Source organism: Ovis canadensis, chromosome 16 (genome assembly GCF_042477335.2).
Source record: "Ovis canadensis isolate MfBH-ARS-UI-01 breed Bighorn chromosome 16, ARS-UI_OviCan_v2, whole genome shotgun sequence".
Classification (NCBI taxonomy): Eukaryota; Metazoa; Chordata; class Mammalia; order Artiodactyla; family Bovidae; genus Ovis; species Ovis canadensis.
Window position 1 is genome coordinate 16,666,747 of NC_091260.1, and position 21,172 is coordinate 16,687,918.

At 47.4% G+C, this 21,172-nt stretch overlaps 1 pseudogene; it reads right to left on the bottom strand.

Moving 5' to 3' along the window:
- Positions 1 to 2,272: 2,272 nt before the first annotated feature.
- On the bottom strand, positions 2,273 to 20,580 carry LOC138421949 (pyruvate dehydrogenase (acetyl-transferring) kinase isozyme 3, mitochondrial pseudogene; annotated as a pseudogene).
- Positions 20,581 to 21,172: the final 592 nt, after the last annotated feature.

The window sequence follows — 21,172 nt, forward strand, 5'->3', positions numbered from 1 at the left end:
ACACGACTGAGCACAGCCCAACAGCAGCAGCCCAGACAGGCATCAGTTGTGATTCTTCCAGCATGCCCACTGCTCTCCATTCTCCTGAAGGTAGACGAGTGAATCTGATAAGATCATCTTTCTCCAGTGTAAACGTGGCTCCTTGACTGACTAATGTCTTAGTTGGAAAAGGCTGTGGTCACCCAACTCCCTGGAATCACTGTTTTTCAAACTTTTTTTTTTTTACCAAAGAGCACTTTTGTCCATGGAGCAGTTGAGGAGGGTGTTTTAATTGCAGCAGGAAGGGACTCCCTAGGGAAGGAGAATGCTGAACAAGCTAGGCTCTGGATCACCCTCTTCTATTCTAAGCTCACACATATAACCCTGGCACCACCTTAAAATGAGTTTCTAATACCTGTTATTATTTGCAGACTTGACCTTGGGCTTTGACCCTGCACCACATCCTACATAAATGTCAAAGCCTTCAACCTCTGCCTTCAAGAGTTCAGTTTCCTTGAACTTTCTTGTGGTCCAGTGGTTAAGAATCCACCTTTTAATACTTTGATCCCTGGTTAGGGAACTAAGATCTCACCTCCCCTGGGGCAACCACTGAGCCCACGAGTCACAACAAGAGGGAAGCCCACAGGCCACAAATAAGACCCAGTGCCTGCCTCTGCCACATCCCAGCTGTGTCACCCTGGGGAGATCACTTTACTTCTCCTAGCCTCAGTTTCCTTCTCTACTAAATTGCAAGAACAAGCCACAGTTTGGACCAACAAAAACATAGCCTATCAGGGCACTGGGTTTGCTGGTGCATTTGTAGAATCTGTCTATTTACTATCCATAATGGCTGGAAATGCTTGACCTGCTCAACACTCATGTTAACTGTATCCAGGCTCCTTTCTTTTTTTTTCTTTTTTTTTTTTTTTTTAAAAAAAGCTCTTTATAAAGGGAATTAGAGGCCCCTAAAGACAGCACTTGCACTTAGTGGACTATGAGTGGCCCCAGGCTGGTTCCCCAGAGCTCCATAATTTTCTACAGACTCTCCAAATAGGATGCTTAAAGCTAAGTTCCTACTCCATAGCTGGGTCTGCTTACAAACTTGCCTGCCCCTCGGAACTGCATTCTGGGACTGCTGCTGAAAGCAGCTTTGGAGGCCTGTACAGGCCTGGGTCTTCTCATTGCTCCTTCAACCTCCTGCCTTTGGAAGCCTGGCTGGTAGACTCCACCAAGGCCCTGACAACGAGCAGAAAGCTGCCTTAAGAAAATGCATCCAGCCATTCTCTCACTCACTCATTCATTCACCAAAAGCTATTGAAAGCCACTCTGGGCAGCCTCCCCTGGGCCTGAGATTGGTGTGGGGTGGGGTGGGGGGGGGTGTAAATTGGAAACTATTTGATGGTATCACTGTAGGGGACCCTAGAAATGCCTGGATCCTTCCTTTTACCACCACCATCACCACCCTCCCCCTGAGGAAACCCAAGGAGCAAGAACAGAAGAGAAACCAAGGAAGCATTTCAGAAACAGTATCTCAGCTGACTCTTATTGGCAGAGCACTCCAGACAAAATCTGAGCTCAAGGTAAGGCCACTGATCTCTACTTCAAATCTTTTTGTTGTTGTTGTCAATTTTTGGAATGCTTTAATCAACAGAATGGACATATACAAATGAATTTCAAAATGAAATCAATGCACCCAAGAGGGAGATCTAACATGAGAGTACCTACAGCTCACAATGAGAAACCGGTCAGATGGAAGAAGGCCAGAGTCCAAAGCAGAGAGGGAGGAGGGACGTGTAAGAGGAAGGGCCCTGGGACCGGAATATCAAGGTGTGCTCAGCGGACGTCTTCAACTTCCAGATGCCCCAAGGCCTTAGCTGGTGGTTTGGGACAAACATGGTATTTGGTCACGAAGAGCAGCAGTAGAGATCGGCTGTGTCTGGAATGCGGAGGGAGGTGAGACATCTGGGGAGACTGCAGACGGTCAGTGATTAAGCGGACACCAGTATGAGGGCGCAGGCGCTAATAAGGCTCTGCATCCCCTTACGACAGGTGCCGACCAACCTGCAGCAACGTCCTAAGAAAAATAACTCAGGTCACTACTTTAGTGGCAGATATGAAGTAGCTACAGGAAACTTCTGCGGAAAAGGTCCAGCTTATATGGAGAAAAATAGGCATTCAAGCACTGGATCATCGATAGCGCCACATTCAGAGCTGGTGGAGGACAGGCGCTCTTTCTGGGTGACTTGCAGAAGGCCATCATTTCTTCACGGAGAGGACGGCAGCGTTCAGCTCTTCACAAAGTTCTGTGGGCCTTCATCTTGTCCTGCTTGGCCTTGTATTTGGAAGCATCCCTGGGCTCACTGCTGGGACTGCTCCAATCGTCAGCTTCGGCTGTGCTCTTGTGATGGCGCCACGTGGACTTGTTAAAAACCGGAAGACTCAAATGCTTCACTTGAAAGGGCCTTCAAATAAATGACAGCATCAGTAACCACGCCTTCCATAGAATAGCATTTTAGATCTCCTTGGAAATATCTAGCATACAGACAAGAAATTGGCAAGTCATAACCAAATCCAGCCAACGGGCCGACTTGGGTATGCTCCAGCTAGGTCTCAGAGTAGTTGAATATGTGTAGTGAAAACAGCAATCTATTTTTCAGAGTGGAACCCACCACCTCGGTCACTTATCTTAGTGGATAAGTCTTCTTTACAAGAGTAACCAGGGTTTTAACAGCTGGGTACCCTCTTTTCTATCTTCACACAGTTTGACTGTTGTTCTCGTTGAGTTCTTGAACAACTCAAAGAGCACGAGAAAGAGTGTGAGGGCGCATAAACTACCTGATTAGATGTGTTTGGAGCTTTGGCGCTGAATTCTTCAACCTCCAGCTCTGGAGCCACCAGGTAATACGGCTCACAAAGCATCTTGGCAGTTCCATGCACATCTTTCACAATGCCGGTGACATCGCAGGTGGGATCAATATTCCCGATGTGCTTCAGATATGCAGGGTCCGTGTCACCGCCAAACAGAAGTGTGTGCTGGTTAACAAGCACGTGGAAAGAGATGTAGTTGGTATGAAATCGGTCCAGAAAATACTGGGTGTTACTGCTAATGAATGGATCAAACCCAAACTTCTCCTTGTACTCAATCACTCCTTAGGCCATTGTAGGAGCCACATCATTGTGTTTATTTCTGACTTTAATTAGGACTTGTAGAAAGTTATCCAAGACCTGTGGATCTTCAGGGCTCTTATTTGCATATTCTAGAAGTTCAAGAAAACTCTGCATATACCAGCTCTGAACCAATCCCACCGAACGGTGGTTAAGCAAGTCCTCCAGCAGAAGATTAACTTCAGGCGCACAGGAAGCTCCTTTTGTAGGAACATGTATGAAGTTTTCTCACACATATTATCTCTCCCTTGGGGATGCTAGCTCCAGAGCACCAGCAGCGGAAATCTCCTGGAAACTCGGGATTGGCAGGATGTGGACCTCTTACCATCCCTAGGCCCAGGCTGTCCTGGAAACCCAGCCAGGCTGCACAGAGCCACCCAAGCCCTCAGAGTCCACAGCTGAGGGATGAGGACCCCTAGACCAGCAAGCCCACCTAACGCCAACTCTGGGGTGGGTGGCCAGGTGGGCAGGTAACTGTCCTTGTCACCAGATGAAGCATACCAAGCCACCCTGGCCCACAGGATAGGTGTCTTGCCCTACTCAAAATCTTAATATTAAAATCATCATACTGGGGACTTCCCTGGCAGTTCAGGGGTTAAGACTTTGCCTTCCAATGCAGAGGGTGAGCGTTTCAATCCCTTCTCAGGGAGCTAAGACCCCACATGTCTCATGGACTAAAAACATATCTTTTTATATATATGTGTATATATAACAGAAGCAATATATATATATATAATATATATATAACAGAAGCAATATTGTAACAAATTCAATGAAAACCTCAAAAAATTTCCACATCAAAAAATCTTAAGATAAAATCATCATACCAATGTATACTGAGAATAAATAGAAGAAAGAGAGGGGAAGATGGGGGGAGGGAGAAAAAGAGAAACCATGAGAGAGAACCAGGCACCAAGTGAGGCCCCAAAGCATCCTTACCACTCATAGGGATGGGGAGGAAAAGAAAGAAAAATAAGAACACCCCTGCTCCTGAGAGCCAAGCCTTGCTTATTCAGAAAGGAAGTGATGGAACTGACCTGATGGACAGGCAAAGAAGAGCATTCTGAGCTCACAGAATAGCATGTGTACAGATACCATGGGTGAAAAATCAAGGCAGGTCCAGGAGACTCTAAAGGTCTGGAGTGGCTGCAGCAGAGGTGCCAGAGAGAAGGAGAGATAGGAAGAGGGGGTCTACAGGGGCCAGACTGCAGAGGATATACTACAAACCCTACTTCTGCTATGGCCCTCAGAGCATGCTTTCCTGTCCCTACACTCTGGGTTTAGCCATGCGACTTGCTTTGACCTGTGGATGCTAGCGGACTTGACGAGAGCCAAGGCAAGACGTGTGCTTCCAAGATTAGGACTGCCTGCCTTATACTCTGGCCTGTCACCATATCAAGAATATGCTCTGAGCAACAGGTGATCTAAGAAGGAGAGACATATAGAGCAGACCTGGAACTCAGCACACAGCCTGGAGTCAAGCCCAGCTGGGCTCAGACAACATCTGCCACATTCCAGCCAACCCACAGATGCATGAGCAAGGCCAATCAACGCTTACGTGGTACACTACTGAGAATTTGTGGTTGTTACACAGCAAATGCTACCCAAATAAGCCTTGTGTGCTTAGGGAAGACACTCAGAATTTACCCTACATGCAGAAGTCATTTAATAATCTTATGCAGACGGTCCTCTCACAACCTTCCCTGCTAAAACATGGCGTATGAAACTTATCCCCCTCAGTTCCTAGGGCAGTGCTGGACCTGTGGAACACACACACTGAATCCTTGCTGATAAGCTGACAGGATCATGTGCTTTGGTTAATGCAGATTCCTCTGTCTGAGAAAACTTTGCCCATCTCAGCCATTTAACCAATACATTTTTTTTCTATTTCAAGAACTTTGTTCAAAACCTTCACAGAAGCTTCCCCAAGCTGGATTAGAAGATCCAGAAGACAAGTGCACATGGAACAAGCTCTAGAACGGACCATATACTAGGACACAAAGCAAGCCTCAATCAATGTAAGAGTATAGAGATTAGTCCAAGCATCTTTTCTGATCACAATGGCATGAAACTCGAAATCAACCACAAAAAAATAAATGAGAAGAAAAAGATCCAGCAGATAATACATTATTGATTTGGCTTCTCCTTTTCTAGACTGAAAGCCCCTTTAAAGTGGGGACAATGTCTTTTCTCTTAGGTCCCCAGAGTCTAGGACATGGTCTGGATGGAGTTGGTGACTGGTCAGTGTTTACTGAGTGAATGAACAAATGAACTTCCTAACAGCTCCCAGCACAAAGCTGGGCCAGTGGCCCCCATGCAATGAATACTTGGTTGCCCGGCTGCCAATGTTTGTCCTACTTAATTCCCTCACCTGTTATTTCTTTCTTTTCTCATTTAGAATCACAAACTCCCTCCGTCCCTCCCTCCTACTCAGTTTCTCTTACAGTAACCTCTTTATTCCATCTTAATAATACCTAGACTATGGACAGAGTGACATAAAGGAAACCCGTGAGTCAAAACATCTATGGTAGGAAAAATACAGGTGACCTATAAAGTACTTCACCAACTTTCCTGAAGACTTCATGTTTGGACCTTATAAATCATGGGCGCCTGTCCCACACAGGCTAAGCCAGCTGTATTGCAGCAAGCTGCCCATCTTTAAGAGGCCTGGTGACACAACGCCTTGTTGATGCAGAGTATTTATACAGAATTTCCCACATCAATCTTGGTGTAAAAAAGGAGGTGATGTCATCAAGCTGTGAAACAACTATCATCTGTAGAAAATCCTAGGCAGTCTCTGGGACAGAGTCATGGTTGCTTATTTATTCACGAGTGTATGAATTGTAAGATGAACACTGAAGCTATGCTATAAAGACCAGGAGCTGCATAAATAGTCCTCCCCTATGACCCAGGAACCATTCCCCATCTACGAATCTGTCCTAATAAAATCATCAGGGAGGTGCAGAGAAAGATGCACAAAAATTTATGTTCATAGTTTGATTCTTGGAATGGAATTTAGAAAAAAAAATACAAATAGCCTCTATTTAATACTATAGGGAGGTGGTTAAGCACACTAGATCACAGCCACAAACATAGTCTTTTGCATCCATTAAAAATGGTCACTGGTTCCTCTCCCTTTTTCCTCTGTCCTTGATTAATTCTGTCTAGAAGCCATTAGCGGCAGGCATCCTCAGAAGGTGAGAATGGGGAGCTCCAGAGTCTGAGTGAGGCGAGAGGCATCTACAGAGTGGTCGAGTAGCAGGAGTGGCCTGCCCAGCATCGGGAAGCATGTAGCGGGTGGCCTGGCCCAGGCTGCCTCACCAGGCAGGGGAGATGTGGGAGCAGCCTGGCATGGGGTTCAGAGCTCGGGTGAGTGCAGGAGAATGTCCTCAGAAGCAGTGGCAGGGGCAGTGGGCCAGCACGGGGCATCGGAGCCGGAAGTGGCCTGCCCAGCATCGGGAAGCATGCAGCGGGTGGCCTGGCCCAGGCTGCCTCCCCAGGCATGGGAGATGTGGGAGCAGCCTGGCATGGGGTTCAGAGCTCGGGTGAGTGCAGGAGAATGTCCTCAGAAGCAGTGGCAGGGGCAGTGGGCCAGCACGGGGCATCGGAGCCGGAAGTGGCCTGCCCAGCATCGGGAAGCATGCAGCGGGTGGCCTGGCCCAGGCTGCCTCCCCAGGCATGGGAGATGTGGGAGCAGCCTGGCATGGGGTTCAGAGCTCGGGTGAGTGCAGGAGAATGTCCTCAGAAGCAGTGGCAGGGGCAGTGGGCTAGCACAGGGCATCAGAGCCTGACCAGAGTGGCAGGGGAGGGGAGACATACCCCAACACACCAGGCTAGAGCCAGAGTGATCAGGAGGTTGCCCACGTGATTGGAGGGTGAGAAGCAGCAGCAGGCATGAGACTGCAGGAGCATGAAGAAAATAAGCTAAAATAAAATATTTTAGGTTTCTCATTACTAGAGAAGAACATTAGAAATACGGAAAGGCAGAAATCTGGAATCAATCTGTGGTATTGCATTAGAGATATCAGTGTGAACTTATGGAGAAAGAAAGGCAGATAGATGACAGATGATTAGATAGGCAGATGATAGATAATTAAGCATTAAGTGTGTGTGTGTGTGTGTACATATATTCCCAACTCTGTCTTCTGAGAGCATCTAAGAGTAAAAATAGCTCAAGACAATGAGCACACCCAGCAAGCAGATCTTGGTTTCTAAACATCATTTTCCATTAAAAGGAACAAGGGGTCTGTGTAGAAATGGCTGTTCAAAGACATAATTTGCTATAGGCCTGAGCATTGCTGGATATTCTTAACTCGCTATGCTAAGGATGAATGGATCCGACCTGACCATTCCTTTCCAGGCCCATCTCAGAGTTGTGTTTGCAGTGAACAATCTCCAGAATGAATAATGTCTCCCTCGAGGATGAAGAGGAGTCTTGCTTAGTACTTGCTATAAAAGCAGTGGATTTCCTAAGCTCAGTGTTCTTCAGCTGTAATGCAAATGCCGTGCATCTATCCGGGCCATTTCACGTTGCTTCAGTTGGACTTGGGGGCAGGAAAACGGATTCAACTATGGTGATGCTCATGTTACTTCCTGTGTCATGAGTAATAAAGTCCTTTGTCTCTGACTCAGGCGTCTCATGTACTCTGCCAGTATCCATGAAAGAGAAACAGGCTGTTATTACTTGAAAGTAAGGTAAAATCAAATCCCAGACCCAATGATTACTGATTCCAGGGCTGGGCCAGGGAAAGTATGAGCCATGCCTGGAATATCTTTTACGGTGAAAATGAGAGACAACTCAGAGCAAGATGGCAACATCAAAAGGGTACAAAAGGCAGCTCAAAGGAGTTCTTATTGGGCAAATCTGGGACAATTTAAACATCAGAATAAATAATGATAGTAACAGATTATAACCTACTGAACAAGGTAGGAACCCATGACTTTATACTGAGGTAAGTAAACAAAATAGACAAAGATGTACAGAAGTGTTAGAGGATTTGTGCAAAATGCTCCTCCCTTTATAAAGGATACAAGATAGGAACTCTTTGGTTTGCTTGCTTTTAAGAAACTATTCTCCATTTCCCAATATTTTGAGGGAAAATATATAGTCTGTTTCCTTAGGCCCTGAGGTCTGGATGAGAATCTCTGTCTCAGGTGTGGAGCACATGATGCTTTCCTGGCCCATCAAAGTAGGCCATGCTTTTGCCCACTGGAACTAATTCAGAAACAGGCGCTTAACCTAGCCTGTTCAATCAAAACAAACCTCAAAAGGTTTGTGAGAACAAAAAAATTCTTGCTTTTCCCCATTGGGCTTGCATTTGAAACAGTGTGATTTTGGAGCTTCTCAGCCATCTGGGCACCATAAAGGAAGGCCCTGGAACTCTTGGGGAAACCATTCTGAATCTGTAAATGAACGCTGCTGCCATGTCCGGAGGCCCAGGAACGGGTGAGAATCCTTGATGTGTATGTATGTTTTTATTCCTTGCCACCAAGCAATTAACCACATTCGATCCTGACACTATAAATCTGGTGAGAGCATCTGATCCCACAGAGGAAGGGCTCAGTCCTACAAAACTGCCCCAATTCTGATGCTCTTTTCAAGTCCAGGCTGTTACCTGTGTTTCTGATTAACTGGCTGTAAACTGGAGTTTCCCATGATGCCCTCCTCAGGTTCCAATGGTTGGCTAGAGTGGTTCACAGAACTCAAAGGAATATTCGCTTGCATTTACCAGCTTATTATTAAAGGACACAACTCAGGAACAGTCAGATGGAAGAAATGCATAGGACAAAGTGTGCACGTGGGAAGAGCACTGGCCTTCCACAGCCTCCCCAAGCGCAGCGCTCTCCCAGCACCTCCACAGATTCATGACCCAGAAGCTCTCCAAACCATCCTGTAGAGTTTTTATGGAGGCTTCATTATATAGGAATTTGATTAAATTATATAGGTTTGTAAATTAAATTATATAGGTTTGGTCATTTGGTAATTGAACTGAATCTTCAGCCCCTCTCTATTCTTTGGAGGCCAGGGGACAGGAAAGTTCTAACCCTTTAATTTCCTGGTTGGTTCCGCTGGGCAACCTGCCTCCATCCTTATTTGACCTAAGTGCCTTGTGCTCAGTCATGTCCAGCTCATGGACTGTAGCCGGGCAGGCTCCTCTGTCCATTGAATTCTCCAGGCAAGAATACTGGAGTGGGTTACCATTTCCTCATGCAAGGGATCTTCCCACTCAGGGATCAAACTGCCTTTAGCGCCTTTCCACAAGTCACTCATAACATAACAAAAGACATCCTTCCAATTTCTCCTTTAGGAAATTTCAAGGGTTTTAGGAGCTCCGTGCCAGAAATGGGGAGGAAGATCAAAAACATATTTATTATAAATCACAATATCCCAATATGTTTATAGACTCTACATCCTTATTGAAGTCTTCCTATAGGAGAACTCAGAAAACTTGTTTCTCTAGTCTCTTTGCACCTAGTCACAGGCCTGTATTCTGCGTGCCACCAATAAAATGTATTTATGCAGATTTTGAATATAAAGTAGCCAACCTAGGCAAAGAGAGGGTTGCTCAAAACACACTTTTCTGGTAAATGTAGCAGTAGAGGCCTCTGGTTGCCCGATGGTTGAAAAGTCACATTACTGGCACTGTATGAGCCTCAGCACTGGTAGAAGCATTAGCTGCACTGAATCTGAAATCCTGACAGCAATGCATGCTATAGCACTCACCGCTGGGTCATCCCAGGGGCAACAGTTTTCTCATCATATTGATTCCCCAGAACTTTGAGGACATTATCTCTGGCAACTTAGCCTTGACCCCAACTCTTCCTCCTTGCGATAATTCTAAATTTCCCAGTATCCTTTAGTTAATCTCCTTTTCTGCTTAAGAAGATGCATTCAATCTCTGTTGTACACAACTGAAAGTCCTGTCTGATTCTTTTTAAAAATATTGTTACCAGGAGTGGGGAAACGGCAGTAACAGAACTTGAAACTTAGGAGATGAAGAACCCGCTCGTTAGCGACTGAAGCAGATGACTTTTTATGCAGTGGCTAACATCTGGTCAAACTGTCTGCTCTACCATAAGACTTCATGCCAATTGAGGTTATAGAGACAGAAGAAATAGTAGGAAAATTCCAGAATAGTCATCCATACTGACTGCTTCTTGCCATTTTTAATAAAATCCTAAAAGAGAGAGATGATCTCAGACAAGGGCGAGCCAGTCTGCAAGCAGGTGGAAGGGATACAGCTTTGCTGAGAGAGGCACTGTCTGACTGTGACCCAAAATCTCAGCTGACCAAGAATCCCATAATTGGAAGCTTTATAAGTGGAAAACGCCTAAGTAGCAACAATGAAGCTACAGCATTAGCAGAAAATGAAATCAGGGTCTCAGGTTATCGTCTGGGGCTTCCCTGGTGGCTCAGCCGGTAAAGAATCTGCTTGTGATGCGGGAGACCTGGGTTCAATCCCTGGGTTGGGAAGATCCCCTGGGGAAGGGAACAGCTACCCACTCCAGTATTCTGGCCTGGAGAATTCCATGGACTGTATAGTCCATGAGGTCACAAAGAGTCAGACACGACTGAGTGACTTTCACTTTCACTCTCAGGCTATTGACTAGAACCTCCCCTTAACAGTTTTCTGTCAAATAAAGGTGTGTGTGTGTGTGTGTGTGTGTGTGTGTGTGTGCACGCGTTCAATTGTGCCCAACTCTTTGCAACCCCGTGAACTGTATCCCATCAGGTTCCTCTGTCCATGGCAAGAATACTGGAGTGCGTTGCCATTTCCTACCTGAGGGAGTCTTTCCCACCCAGACACTGAGCCTGCGTCTCTCGCATCTCCTGCATCGGCAGGCAGAGTCTTTACTGTGCACCACCTGGGAAGCCCTTGAAGGAGGAGCGTCGACCAACACACAAAGACCAAACAAGAGGAGGCGTCTCTCCACCCAAGATTACTATTGCTAATATTGACTTATTTGGCTGCACCAGGTCTTAGCTGCAAAACGTGGGATGCTCATCGCCTCACGTGGGACCTTTGGCTATGGCCTGTGAACCCTTAGTTGTGGCATGTGGGCTCTAGTTCCCTGCCTGGACCACCAGAGAAGTCCCAAGATTACTACTGTTAATGGCCCCGAAGGATCACCCAATGAACTTAGGACTAGAGGATTAGGCAGAACACAGAGAAAGAATGGGTAAGAGATGGGACTATTTAGGCTTACATACTACACATGTAAGCCTTACATGCTGTGGTTACTCACACATAAAGTCCCTGAAATCAAAGACTGGATTTGTATCACATTTTAAAAAATTAATTTATTTGAATTGGAGGCTAATTACTTTACAATATTGTAGTGGTTTTTGCCATACATTGACATGGATCATCCATGGGTGCACATGTGTTCCCCATCCTGAACCCCCTCCCACCTCCCTCCTCATCCCATCCCTCAGGGTCATCCCAGTGCACCAGCCCTGAGCACCCTGCCTCACGCATCAAACCTGGACTGGCGATCTGTTTCACATATGATACTATACATGTTCCAATGCTTTTCCCTCAAATCATCCCACCCTTGCCTTCTCCCACAGAGTCCAAGAGACTGTTCCTTACATCTGTGTCTCTTTTGCTGTCTCACATATAGGGTCATCGTTACCATCTTTCTAAATTCCATATGTATGCGTTAGTATAATGTATTGGTGTTTTTCTTCCTGACATTTTTGAGAGATACATATTTTCAAAACAATCTGAGGCTGGCCCTATGATAACCTGGAACTGTTAAACCCTAAAAATAATCTTTGGAAGTCAAACTCTCACAAGAAGAAATAAGCCACTAAAGCCGTGAAGCCCCCAGAAAAGACACCCACCTCAATACCTGCCTCAGATGTAACTGAGATAATAGGCAGCATCCTCTCACAACTGGACCAGATGAGCGGGTTGCCCATAATCACCTGGATTCCTGGACTTCGAGATGGATGCAGTAATTGACTTTGGACTTTGGATAAAATATAGAGTATATGTCCAGAAAGAATGGTAGGTGTGGAGGTTGGGTAACTAAAAGGATGAGCTACAGCAGACATTTTTAATTGGCTACTCAACAGCCGCTGACAACTCTCTTCCTCTTCATGTCCCCCTAAGGGCACAGTTGAAAACTATTCACCTTTCTAATCTCCTTTGCAGTTAAGGGTGTAGTGACCCAGCTCTGACCACTACAAAGTAAGGGAAATCACTGGGCAGGGATTCCAGTAATGATTTTTTAAAAGAGACAGGCTCAGTTGATATAAGTAAGGCAATTTAACTTTTTCTTTTTAAAAAATATTAAAAATATTACATACAAACTTAAAGTCTCCTTTGACCATCCCTCAACTTTTGCCTCTTACCCTCCCCTCCTCTCTTGTTATCAGGTTGGTAATCCCCCTGCCAGACCATCCTCATGCATTTGAATATATTTGTATTTGTATATATTCAATACATATATGTGCGGGTATCTAATTGTGTGTATGTTGTTGTTTAGTCCCTAAATTGTGTCTGACTCTTTTGCAATCCCATGGACTGTAGCCTCCGAGGCTCCTCTGTGCATGGGATTTCCCAGGCAAGGATACTGGAGCGGGCTGCCATTTCCTTCTCCAGGGGATCTTCATGACTGAGGGATTGAACCTGCATCTCCTGCATTGGCAAATGGATTCTTTACTCCTAAGCCACCTGGGAAGCCCCTTAATAGTGTATAAATAAAATATAACATTGCTGGGGTTACATATATGGAATCATATTGACAGCATCATTGTATATCTTGCCTTTTTCATTCAACAATATGCCTTACAGATATTTTCTTGCCATACTTACAGATCTACCTCATGCTCTTCACCTGCTTCACAGTTTTCCATAGTACAGATGCTCCACAATTTATTCAGCCTTTTTTTTTTTAAACTGATGGACATTGAAACCATTGAGACCATTTTCCAATGTCACTATTTACTTCTTAGAAACAACACTGAAATGAAAATTCTCCAAGGCTCTTCGTGCACATGTGCAAGTATTTCTCTAGGGTAGATACTCAGAAGTGTAAGTGCGGGGTCATAGGCTATGCACATTTTTATTTTTATGTCCTTTTAAAATTTTAATAGATCCTGCCAAATTTCCCTCCAAAGTGGCAGTACAAATTTATAGTCTCTCAGCAGTGCATGAGAATTCCCCACACTCTCAACAACTTTAATTTTTTTTTCTAATCTGATGGGTAAGAAATGGCTTCTGGTGTGTTCCCTTGCAATTTTCTGATGAGTAGCGAGTTCAGCTTTGTTTTCCTGATTCTTATCACAACAGGGGCTTGTTTTGGCCCCAGAAGCTCAGTGGGTGCAGGTCAAGGATCTGCATTATGTAAAGGAAGGGTATTTGGAGTGGACAGCACCAGTCAGGTTCTCGTGCCTTTGCTGCAGGAACTTAGGGAGTTCATGTATCTTCCTGGTTCAAAGAGCGTGCCTGCATGCTAAGTGGCTTCAGTCGTGTACTGACTCTTTGCGACCCTATGGACTATAGACCGCCAGGCTCCTCTGTCCAGGCAAGAATACTGGATTCTCCAGGCAAGAATACTGGAGTGGGTTGGCATTCTGTCCTCCAGGTTCAAAGAGCAGTGTGACAATTAAATGAGACAACACACAGAAGGGATTTAGCCCAGGGGCTGGCACAGCAGAAGCACACACTAAGCAGCTATCATTATTATTATCATGACCACCATCTCCACTCTGCGGATGCGTGACAGGTGGCTACTGACATGGCTTCCGGTGATCCCGCACCTCCTGGTATTTACCTCCCCCGCCTCCAGCCCATGCAATCGCTTCATCCTGAGTGTGGGCTGAACCTAGTGAATCTTTGCACTTACTGCAAAGATTACAGCAGAGCTGATGGGACATCACACCCATGACTAGGTTATGAAAGACTGTGGCTCCCGTCTTGCTAACACACTCCTACTGCCTTCTTCCTTTGTACACTTCGATGAAGCAAGCATCCGCGCAGGAGGGCCCACATGCCAAGGTTGGAGGGCACCCTCCAGCTCTCAGACAGTGAGAGAGAAACCAACAGCCCTTGGGAACTAAAGGCTGCCAGTGACCATGCTGGTCAGCTTGGAAGGAGACCGTTTTCCAGCCATTCCTTCTGGTGACTTCGGCCATCACTGACACCTTGACTGCTAGTCTGTAAGGGACCCCGAGCCAGAGGACCCTGCTAAGTCGCACCCAGACTCCTAAACTGTAGAAACGATGAGGTAGCAGATGCTGTGCTTTTAAGACACGGAGTTTGGGGGTAATTTGTTACACAGCAGCAGATAAGTGATACATGGCATTAGTTTCTTGAGGACCACCTTTCCTGGTCAGTAGCCTCTCTCCTAAAAACATGAGAGTCGCGTACATTTAACTGCAAACAAACCTGCTCAATAGTTCTCTAAAGCAGGAAGATGTTGTGAGCTATTTCAAAGCCAAAGCTTCTGGGCATCTTCATAGCTGTTAGCTTGGTTTGCCACTCCACGCTTTCGAAGGTGGGAGGTGATGCCCTGTGACAGTCAGATGGACCTGGCTTCAAGGTCAACTCTGCTGCTTCCTTGCTAGGCCACCTCGGGCATGTCACTCCTCCTCGCTAACCCTCCATTTCCTCAACCATCAAGAGATTTCAAAAAGAAACCTCTTTTCCCTGGGGATGCAGAGATACAGGATATTACCAAGCAGCCAACACGCAGTAGGCACAGAATTATTACCCTTTCCTCCCGAGACTTTTGACCTTGAAATGTTTGCCCCTTCACACCCAGAGAAAACACTGGAAAATATGTCACTGTAATGGTCAAATCCCAGCTCTGCTGAGAAGGGAAGCCCAGATTTTTCATCACAGGATTAAGAATAAAAGTGGATACGGTATGGGAATCCATTTGAGAATGGACAGTATTGTAAGAGAGCGTTTTCAAAATGTTCAGCCCAAAAGGGAAAAAGAGAGAGAAAAAGAGAAAGATTTGGAGTATTACTTAGAAGGCTGAGAGTTGATTTTTTCTTTTAACTTTCCAGTTAATCTTTTCACTCACCTTCTAGGTAATTAAGGGCTGAAAAGTAAAAGCCTGCTGGCTTTGGAGGGACCCTATCTGGGGCACTTTCCTTTATTTTTTTCCAAAAGAAATACTCTCTCTAAAACCACAAACCTGCACCTGTTTCCCCTGATTTAAAGGCCCCCAAAGTGATGTTTTCAATTAGTAGATGCCTTTCTTTCTAAACTTGATCTCAGGCCAAAGCTTTATAACTAAAACCTTTATTTTCTCTCACAGCCCTCCTCCAAACAAACAGATAAGAAAGAGAAGGAAGCATCCAATGTTTCTTACCTTTTGTTAACTTTCTAATTGTGAAAGTGCAAGCTTTTCCTTCAATGGAAGAACAAATCCTTTGAAACGAGAGCAAGTGACAGCCCCAGGCCCATTCTGGCCAGGGTTCAGACAGCCCGGCCTCAGGATGGCTTGGGAAGGACTGGTGGCGATGCTTTGAGTTTCAGCCCTGGCCAAAGCCTGCTTCTGCCTGCTCCCCTCCCCAGCCAGAGCCCTGTCTAGACAGTCAGCCCCGTAGATTACTCCTGTTTCAGCTCAGTTCCTCCCTTCACCCACTCTGCAGTGATGGCGACTCACTGGAAAGGACTAGCTGCTGCTGCTGCTGCTGCTGCTGCTAAGTCGCTTCAGTCGTGTCCGACTGTGCGACCCCATAGACGGCAGCCCACCAGGCTCCCCCGTCCCTGGGATTCTCCAGGCAAGAACACTGGAGTGGGTTGCCATGTCCTTCTCCAATGCATGAAAGTGAAGAGTGAAAGTGAAGTTGCTCAGTTGCATCCGACTCTTAGCAACGCCATGGACTGCGGCCCACCAGGCTCCTCCATCCATGGGATTTTCCAGGCAAGAGTACTGGGGAGGGAAAAGGACTAGGGGCCCTTTCAAAAAGATTCTTGTGTTCTCTGCCCTCAGGATGTTTCAGCAGGGGCAGGGGAGGAAAGAGGCATTCTCCATGTTATGAAAAATGGGTGCAGAAGAGGAATGCCTATGGGGGTCATACCTACCACCCAGCTCCTCTGTGGGTGAAGGCAGCTTTGAAAGCAATTAAGGCAGGTAACTTTTTCAGAAAGAGAGGTTTTTGAGAAGTGGCAGTTGATATTTGCTTTTTTGGCTATTCTGCATTCAATAATGTGATCAGTCCAATGGCCCAAGGTTAGCATTCTCGCCACAGAAGTGGAAAGGGCAGAAGTCCCCTCCCACCAACCTGAAGCAGAGCACAGCCCTCTGCATATGGAGTGACCAGAGTTAGCAAGTAATAAGATGCCCAGTTACATTTGAGTCTCAGATAAACAACCATTTTTTGTCTTCTAAAAAAAATATTTATCTAAAATTCAAATTAACTAGGCATCCTTTGTTTTCTCCCCAGTGCCTCCTGGAAGGAATGACCCAAAGGCACAGAGTAACAGCTGGCTCATCGCGGCTCTAGCAGGGTTAAGAGTCCGGGAGGGCACATGAAGACCCAGAGCTGGCAGCTCCGTTGGTGATGACAAGTGTGCCATGGTGATAGTGCCAGCGGCATTGTATGACTGGAGCCACCACAGGGTGGGGTCTTGTCCCTGCCTCAGTTTCCTCCTTCCTGCTAAGGCACATCCCCCCACCTTCCTCCTGATTCTGAGAGCTAGCTGATAATCAACCAAGGAATTCCTTTTCTGATCATGTGTTTTTAACTATAATTTTCCAAAAGGTATCTCCTGAGCTAAAAAAAAAAAAAAGTTCGTGCTCTTATACTGTCTCCGGGCAATTCCTGGCTGGGGGCAGAGGCCAAGACCCCACCCTATGTGACCCCAGCCCCTCAGGACGGGCTCACCTTGTCTGTCAGGTGGGCGGCTGTCCCACTCCACCACCCCTGACTTGGAGAGCTGGGCCAGGCTGCATAAAGGCTAGGGGCTGGCTCTAGTCACCTTCTTCACCGCTGTTTGTGGGTTCACAGGAAAGGGGTCGTTTATGGGGTTGGTTTGAGTGCAACCGGGCACTGCCATCCCAGCACTGGCTACACTTCATTCACCTCCGAAGGCTGCTGCTGGCAGGGCCAGGGCAGTTTCTGCACTCAATCCTCTGCCAGTAAAGAGCCCGCTAGGCCCTCTTTTGACTGACAGGTGGTCCATCAAGCCACTTGGTAAAGAATTCAGCAGGGCATAGTACCCACCCAAGGGAGGGGATCGTGCCCCTGCTGCTCATTGTTGGATTATTCCTGCAGGCCCCCTGCAGCCACTGGGGACCTGTCCTCCACCCACAGACTCTGTCACCCCTCCTCTCCGTCAGCCCTTTCCTCCCTGCATCCCCCTGTTTAAAAGCAAGAGGTTTGGAGTGGCGCAAATTCTAGTTGAGCCCTGGATGTTTCACTCTTTTAGTATGATCTATCACTGTCTCTCTCTGAGCCTCAGTTTTATCATCTGTAAAATGGGGGTAATAAATGGACCTAGCTTACGGGCCACCATAAGGATGCAGTGAAATGATGCAAGTGAGGTGCTGAAGCAACGCCAGGACATCCCCTAGTCTCTGCTCAGCTCTGGCCAGAGCCCACTTCTGCCTGCTCCCCTCCCCAGCCAGAGCCCTGTCTAGACAGTCAGCCCCGTAGATTATTCCTGTTTCAGCTCAGTTCCTTCCTTCACCTGCTCTGGAGTGACGGGAACTCACCCCACCCTGGGAGGCAGAGTTAGTTAAACATGCCAGCTGTGATGGACATGTCTTCCTCACCTGGACCACAAGCCCACAGACTAGTCCCTGTAGGAGGCCAAAGAGAAAAGTCTCAACCAATGCTGGACAACCATGAATTGTAATAACAGTAATCATTGCTCCCATTTATTTAGTGACCTTATGTCCAAGAACTGCAGTGGGGATCAAAATCATAAATGATTAAAAAAAAACAAAACCTGCCCTCATGAAGTTCATGTGCTTTCTCTCAGTGCTCATTCTCACCCCATGAGGTAAGTACTACTGTTATGCCCAATTTACAGATTAGGAAATTGAGGCTCAGAGAGGGTAAGTGGCATGTACAAGATCACTCAGCTCAGCCCATAGTCAAACTAAGAATCAAACCCAGACTCCAGAGCCCCTCCCTTTATTACTATTTGGTTTCACTCAAGCTTCATGAGAAGGTTGTGCAGTACAGATTATCTGGCACTGTCTTGCCAACGATGAGGCTAAAGGAGGCTGAGTTAAGAGAAGTCACTCACTACAAGTCACCAGGTTGACTGGACCCACAGCTCCAAGTAAATCCTGGTATTTATGAATCCATAGGCTGTGTGCCCTCATCTTGCTGCCAGCAAGAACACTTCTGAACATCCCTGGAGAAGGCCAAGGACTAGTACATGGCAGGTGCCTCAAAAACTCTCTTTCATTGAAAAGTGCAAAGTGAGGGCAAAGGGGAGAAGAGTGCTATTGCAGGAGGTGCCGAAACAGCAGGCATCGACTCGAACCTACCCCTACCCACAATCCATCCTCCACTGAGCTGCCTGAGTGCTTTCTTCGTGTCTGATCTGACCATCTTACTCTTCTCCTTCAATAAAGTGCCATTATCTTTCCCTGCCTGCCTTTCCCATTTGCTCCCTTGGGATGCACTTCTCCAGATGCGCCAGAGCACTTGATAGGCACCCTCATCTTTGGAGGCCTGTGTCACTGCTTCCTCTGCCTCAAAACATCCTCACTCCATTCTCAAGACCCAGATTTTGAAAATCACTCTCTCTGGGAATCCTTCCCTTTTAAGCAGACCCACTTCATTTCCAAAGCAGAGCTGGATTCCCAAGTTACATGAAGCTAGCAATGTTTACATGTTTTGTCTACTGATGTATCCCGATTAGTGAAAGTGATAGTCACTCAGTCATGTCCAACTCTTTGCAACCCCATGGACTGTATTTTGACCAGGCTCCTCTGTCCATGGAATTCTCCAGGCAAGAATACCGGAGGGGGTTGTCATGCCCTTCTCCAGGGGATCTTCCCAACCCAGGGATCAAACCGGGTCTCCTGCATTGCAAGCAGATTCTTCGCTATCTGAGCCACCTGGGAATATCCCCAGAGCTGGATAGGATGATGGTAAAAGTCTGGACAGATTGCTGAGGGGCAAATCTGTTTGCTATGTGACCTTGGCTAAGTTAATTTATATTTGTGTGCTTCCATTTTCTCAGGACCTAGCTCCCAGGACTGCTAACAGAAATGAATGAGTTAAGACATGAAAGATACTTGGAACAGTATCTGCTACTAAGCCTAAGAAGCTTGATCACATTACCTCCTGTTGTTTAAACATGTCCCTGTTGGGAATGACCTGTCTGTTCCCCCCACGGAGCCTCTGAAGGAGGGAATGTCTGTGCAACACACTGGACCCCTGGTGCTCTGTAGGCGTGCTGTTTCCCCAGCACAGAGAAGGTGCTCGGAACTTCAAACCCCAAGTGCAGAAATGAGTGAGTGAGCAAGCAAGTGCCCACACACAGAGCAAGAGACTCCATCGGCGACAGCGAGTGGACCAGTATTCCACCTCGATCAGCAGTCAGTACAAATCCCTCCCTGCCCCTGCAAGGGCTCACCTCTGAGCAACCCCAGCCTGGCTCCTCCAAGCCACTTTCCTCCCACCCTCTTCCCCCTACTTCAGCCCAAGTTCAAGTGCAAACCACCAGGACAACCCAAAGAACGTTCATGGATAAATCACCTGATTACTAACCAGGTCCACCCACCACACCGTTAACCACTATTTTCCCTGTGAAAAGTAAATAGCACCTCCTCCCCACCACCTGACCGTGAAGCCATTAAACCCAGGAAGGGCGTGTCGCCACAGCAGCCCAGAAACAACTTGAAAGTGGAAAAATACGGTGGATTTGGTGATTCAGTGGTCATGAAGATGGCCAAAATGTTTGGTTTCAGCCCGCACGGAACCTGTCCTCGTCCCTACCTCGTCTCTTCTAGGATCAGAGCAGGCAGAGCCTCAGAAGATACCTGGACAGGTTGGAAGCCCTGTGCCCCCTGCCTCCCCACGCCGCAAGTTTACCCAGCATTTGAGCCCCATACGCCTAGGTCTGGCCCTGGAAGTGCCCAAAGGTTCTGACCCAGACAGGCGAACTTGAACAGCGCCCCCTAGGGGAAGTCAAAGCTGGGCTTGAGAAACCAGGGAGCAAGGCCCCCAGCACTTGGGCGACACATTTGGCTCCGGCTTCTGGCAGCTCAGGCAGAAAGAGAAACACATCGGGCTTGCATAGTTTTCATTTTCCAACAACAGAAAGCATGTTCAAACCTCGGCAGAGACAACATTTTTACTGGAACCAGGCTGCAGAAGGAATGTCTTGGGGCGCTGTGGGCTTTAAGGACAGTGGGCGACAGCCCGTGGGCTCTGTAACTGAAGCTGCACTGGCTTCGCGCTGGCTCTTCGGCTCTTAGAACAGACACCTGCTGAGGCGGCATGTGGTGCCTCCCTGGGCTGGGGCCGGGCCACTGAGAGGTCACGGCACACTTCCTGCTGCCCACGGCTGCCCCGTCATCCCCTCCTTTAGCACTGAGGATGCCCGTGCTCAGGTTACCCCCTCCAGCGGTGGCGGGAAGGTGGACCCCTCCAGGGCCCGAGAGTGGGCTCCTGTCTAGCACTCAGAAACGCACTGAGGAGGCGCTGGCAAAGCAGGAGGCCTTGCTGGGGAGGGCGGCCGCGGCAGCGAGCAGCAGAGCAGGGCAGACCAGAGCTCTCCGCCACGCGGCTCGCAGTCTCGGGTTTTACGGTGATGGGACTGGTTTCTGGGCTCTCTCTGGCCAATCATCTGACTCGGGGTCCTTCCTGCCGGCGCCCGCTCGGCTCAGCCAACACGGATGCGGGAGAGGAGGACTGTGGGAGGCGGCAGGACACGTGGCCTCTCCTTTTGACCTTGCCCACGTTCTTCCGCTTGGCAGCGCCTTGTTAGTTCTGCGTGCCTTACCTCCTCTAGGAAAATAACTCACCCAGAAGGTCACTGTGGGGTCTGGCTGCGGCGGGTGGTTTCAGTCAGTGTCCTTCCCCAAACACATC